Raw genomic sequence first — 5,003 nt, 5'->3', positions numbered from 1 at the left:
TCCGCCGCGCGCACCAGGCCGCGCGGGCGAACCGGCCACCAACGAGCCCGCCGCCTTCCCGCTCGGGCAGGTCCCGCACGGCCCGGAGCCAACGGCGGAGGAAGGCGGCCGAGGCGGCGGGCGGGCGCCGCCGGAGAAGCGAACCCCGAGGCGCTGCGAGCGGAACCGTCCGGCCGCTGCTGCCGCCGCCGCGCGCCAGGCCAGGAGCGGTGACGCGGAGCGCACGGAGGACGGCGACGCCAGCACGCCCCGTACGCGCGGGAGGGGTGACGTAGCACGCACACACCTGGGGAGGGCGGCCGAGGGGGAGGAGCTGCCGCGGAAGGCGCGAAGGGGCGCGGGCGGCGCGGGGCAGGCGCCGCGAGCCACCTGGCGGGCGGGGGCGGGGAGGGGGGTCCCTGTCAGAGGCGCTCCCCCCACCGACACCACCACCCCCTCTGCGCGGTGAGGGGCGGAGCCTTCTCATGACTGACGGCTCTGACAGCCAATGGATCCTCGAGATGAAGAGGGAAGGCGGGCTGTGGAGGCGGTGGCGGCCCTGAGGAGGCGGCTGGCACTTCGACTCGTGGATTCGTTTAGGTGGGTAAAGACCTGTAAGATTAAGTCCAACCGTTAAGCCAGGACCACAGGGTCCATCACTAAGCGCTGCATCTGCGCGGTTTTTAAACACCTCCAAGCACGGTGGTTACATCGCTTCCCTGGGCAGCCTTTTCCAATGCTTGACCACTCTTTTGGTGAAGACATATTGCCTAATATCCAACCTAAACTTCCCCTGGCACAACTTGAGGCCGTTTCTTCTTGTCCCGTCTCTTGTTACTTGGGAGAAGAGGCCAACCCCACCTGCCTGCAGCCTGCTGTCAGGTAATTGTAGAGAGTGATAAGGTAAACCCCTGAGCCTCCTGTGGCGAAGGGCCCTGAGGAGGCTGGAGGGAGGAGAGAGGCTGCGCTGGTTGTCGACCCCCATGGAGGGTTGTGGTGGTGGATGGGCTCTGTGGAGGCTGCAGCCTGTGTGGTGCTGGTGGTACCAGGTTCGTGTGAGGGGAGGCGTCGTGGTGGTTGCCCCTGTGGAGGCAATGTGGGGCCCTTTAGCCCCTTAGAGGCTGCTGTGAGCCTGGAGCTGCAGCTGCTGGTTCTGTGGCCTGTCGGCCTCGTGCTCCTGATTAAAAGGAGTGTTTAGAGTCTGGGCTAACAGAGAGGTAGCCTGGATGAGGGAGTTACGCAGGGGCTTCAAGTGTTTTGAGACAGACATGGTAATTAAGAAGGATTTGGTATTATAGTAATACCTGCTCTAGCCGTAATACCTATTATACCTGTAATACCTAATAAAACTGTGAGAGCCAGAAAGCTGTGTTGCTGTGAGGTGAGGGTAGTGGAGTTGGCCATGGAGATTCTCTGAGGTCAGGGAAGATGAATGACTGGGTTATGCAGAGCAGGCGAGTAGCACATGTTTCTAGCCATAAATAAACAAAGTTTTGGATCTGGTTGCCCTTATTTCAACATCCTTTTATTAGCACACAACAAATATCTTTTAAGATAACTTCTGTGTGTTGTGAAACACATCGATATGAAAGGTTAGGTATTCAATCCCTCTTCCCTACTAAAGCCTTCAACTATAAGATGCAAATATGTATCTTCTTTTACAAGTAACTTTAATTTTATTTTTGCTTTTCGTGTAGGATAAAGCCTGGAACTGAAACAACATGTACCAGATTTGCAGCTGGTAGGCTGAAAAGATCTAGATGAAGATTGAAAAGCATCCTTGTCCTAGGAATACTGCACACCAAATACAGGAAGGGAAAGAGCAAGTCAAGAGAATACAGGAGTCATCACTTCTGCACACAGACTGTTTGAATTCATCTTTAGCATTAAGCCTCTAGGAAGAATAGACTGTGTCAGTAGTTTATCAAAAATGTATACTAATTCAGGATTCAGATTAAAGTAGGTTAATTCAACAAGCCACTAAAATCAAAAGGCAGAATGGAGAATTTATTGTTGAATTGTGACTGTCACATCAGCTCCAGTTTAACATGGTGACATCAGGATAAGCCAGTGTATACCCATACTTAGGTTCATCTGTGTCACGAGACGGTTATAATGTCTTGATTCTTCTAGATTCCTAAAGGTGAAATACAACTGAATTAAAGCCCACCAGAAGTTTGGTTGGAAAGCATCCATGGATGAACTAAACTGGTGCTTTCATAAAACAAACAGCAAATTAACTGTTTCGTAGTTCAGAAAAAAGTGTAACTGTGAGAAAATATGAAATCCTACTTGAGGATGAAAGTGGAATTGAAGAAGAAATTTATAAAACCAGGTAGGCTGCTTGGTATGAACACTTACTTATTAATAAACAGAACGTACTTGCACCATTTGGCTGCTTTACAGAATCCTCAAAAGTTTTGGAAACTGATCAAAGTTTTGATGCACTGCTGGATTTCTTTCCCTCTCACTTACTTAAAACAGAACGTAACAATGCTTTTAAAGGGAAGTTGTTTGGAAAACTTGCTGAAAATTGCAGGTCCTTAGCTCACTCTGCCATCAGAAGGTAAATTTGTCTTCTGATATGGAGGCACCAAGGACTGTTGGCCACATTTGTGGGCAAGATGGTGCTGCTGTCTGAGGTGCTGAAGCTGGAGGGCTGCAAGGAGATCCCCCACCACACCATATGGTCTGCTCCGCGGTCATGCCAGGCAAAAGTAAAACCAGAGTAAGTCGGGTGGATGGCCTGCAGTTCACTTCCATATATTTTGACAAGGGGTCAAACTGGCAATTAGTTGTGGCCATTGGGCTCCTGGTTACTGTGTTTAAAAATGGAGACTGCAAATAGTCTTTATGCCAACGTAGAAGCATGACTTGTGAAGAGGGTACATGTGACTTTCACGGCGTTATTATTAATTGCAGTGCACTGCGTGCTGGAAACTCTGTGGGCTACTTTGGTGCTTTGAAAGATAAACATGGAGGGACATATGCAGGCCACACTACAAAGCTCCTAGACAATATTTTTTGAGTAAGCCGTCTTTTGTGAGTTTTCTCCTTTAAATCTAGGCTAATGCAGAGAGATGGCACTCTGACTCATTGGTCTTTGCTGTCGTGCATGCAGTATGAAATTTTAAAAGGTAACACTTCAGAAAACTGGAACACATTCTCTGAAAATGTTGTTACTTTACCATTTTTATGCATAGTTAGAAGCTAGAATTCGCAGGACATACTTAGCCATAAGATGCTATCCAAAAGAACAAATGTGGGTGAATTTGATTTTAAAAAAAGATGCTTTCTGCTTGCTTCCAGCAAACTAAATAAAGTTTAAGGTGATTATCTTGACAAGGTGATAATAAAGGTTCCTGATCATTATGAATGTAAAGGGGATGCATACAGCAGTTCAGGTGTTGGTAGAAATAACAGCCCTGACTCAAAATAATTGGCTTTGCCAGAGGACTTTCCTTGAAACTCATTTCAATTCCAAGACATGCTAGCACTGGGATTTGATAACATCCTCCACTCAGGACTGCACAAGAGAGGGCTAAAAACAAGCTGTTAGGAAAAGGAATGAACTGATTGGTCTCTGCAAACTCCAAGCCATGGAGATAGTGCTGGAAAGTGTCATCATGACGTGAGAGGTTCAGAGCCAATCAAACTGAGTGTGAGGAATCTTTGCAAAACTGCTACTTCAAATGACAGGCTTGGATAAAAAAAAATATGTGTATTTTTATCCTGGGATAAAACAATTCAGGTTAGGGGAAAACGAGTATGAAGTGGAGATCAGATGTTCTTGAGAAAGCATGCTGAAGGAATGCTCACACATTACACATCTGTATCTATATCATAAGTACTGTGGTTAGCAATGCATTTAACATATTCTAGAACAATAAATGCAATCAGCAAATTTATTATGCATATTTAACCACTTTCTTATTTCACTTCACATCTGTATTTCTTCATTGTTGTTGAATGTTCAGATAGCTCATATTGTTTTAAAAGTGCTTCATTTTCTATTTGTCTCTGTTTTTTCTTTTGCTTGCCTTTTCCCTGAAAGAAACCTTCAAATGAAAATTCCATACAATTTTACCTAGTTTACCTAGCCTGAGTTCTAATAGATGGAAAAGCAAAAAATACCTATTGTTGGGTTTTTTAAAGAAAAACTATTCTCCTCTATACCAACAAAACTGCAATAAAACAAAAATTTTTATTAAAAAAAACGCAGCAAAAATGCAGCAACAAAGCAAAAATTTTTGAAGGCTATGAATTGGGCATTCCATTGCGGATGTTACAATTCTTCTCAGTTGCCACAAGAGGGACATAGAAGGAAAGCTAATGTAGCGCTGGGGAAAAAAATAATCAAAAGAACAGCTTGAAGCAGGTTCATAGCAACATACATTTTCCTTTTGTTTAGGAAGATCTTCTGGGATTATAACATTTCTATAGCTTCCTTCATCCCATATAATCTTTAAAAAGCTTTATAGCCCTTAAAAATGTGATAATAAGCTTTAATAGCTAAAATGGATCTTTTCCCAGAACTTCATAATTTTTCCTCAGTTTTTTCCTATTGGAATGTCTGTAGTAGCGTCAGGACAGGGAGCGGTTGGGTTGGCTGTATTTTTGTTCCATATCTAGGTATTGGACCAACAAATATTGCGGCATTGAGTAGGCATCTGGAGAAGGTGGTTATGGATCTATTTTTGTTTATTTCTATTTAATTTCTATAAATTAATGGCTGATGATGCAAATGTCGTAAGATCAGAGCTCATATAAATACCTTCATGAAACAAGAAGACCATAAAATCTCCCTGAGTAAATATTGAAGGGTTTATTGGGCTCTTGTGGAATTAAAAAGCACAGTCCTAATATGCACTAGATTGAAAGTAATGCAGCATGTGTGTGTAAGGATATGCAGTCTATTAATCCCTAATGTCAGTAAAGCTTTACTTCCAGCCGTGGTGAGACAGACGCATCATTAATTGAGCATGCTGCTTTATGGAATATGAACAATAATACTGGGAGAAAGA

At 44.5% G+C, this 5,003-nt stretch overlaps 1 protein-coding gene across 4 annotated transcripts in view; it reads left to right on the top strand.

Annotated features, from left to right (window-relative positions):
- Nucleotides 1–225: 225 nt before the first annotated feature.
- Nucleotides 226–5,003, top strand: part of LOC121086183 (cartilage oligomeric matrix protein) — a 37,468-nt gene continuing 32,690 nt past the window's right edge. For 2 of the 4 annotated variants that reach the window (XM_040589559.1, XM_040589558.1), the window contains exons 1-2: nucleotides 355–579; nucleotides 1,677–2,314. The gene's annotated coding sequence lies outside the window, so the exon portion shown is untranslated. Of the gene's footprint in view, nucleotides 252–354; nucleotides 580–816; nucleotides 862–1,676; nucleotides 2,315–5,003 lie in introns of those variants that run through there. The other 2 variants (XM_040589562.1, XM_040589561.1) reach the window with 2 other exon arrangements.

Source organism: Falco naumanni, chromosome 4, assembly GCF_017639655.2.
Source record: "Falco naumanni isolate bFalNau1 chromosome 4, bFalNau1.pat, whole genome shotgun sequence".
NCBI classification, from domain to species: Eukaryota; Metazoa; Chordata; class Aves; order Falconiformes; family Falconidae; genus Falco; species Falco naumanni.
The sequence above is the reverse complement of the archived record's forward strand: the minus strand, read 5'-3'. Positions and strand labels throughout refer to the sequence as shown.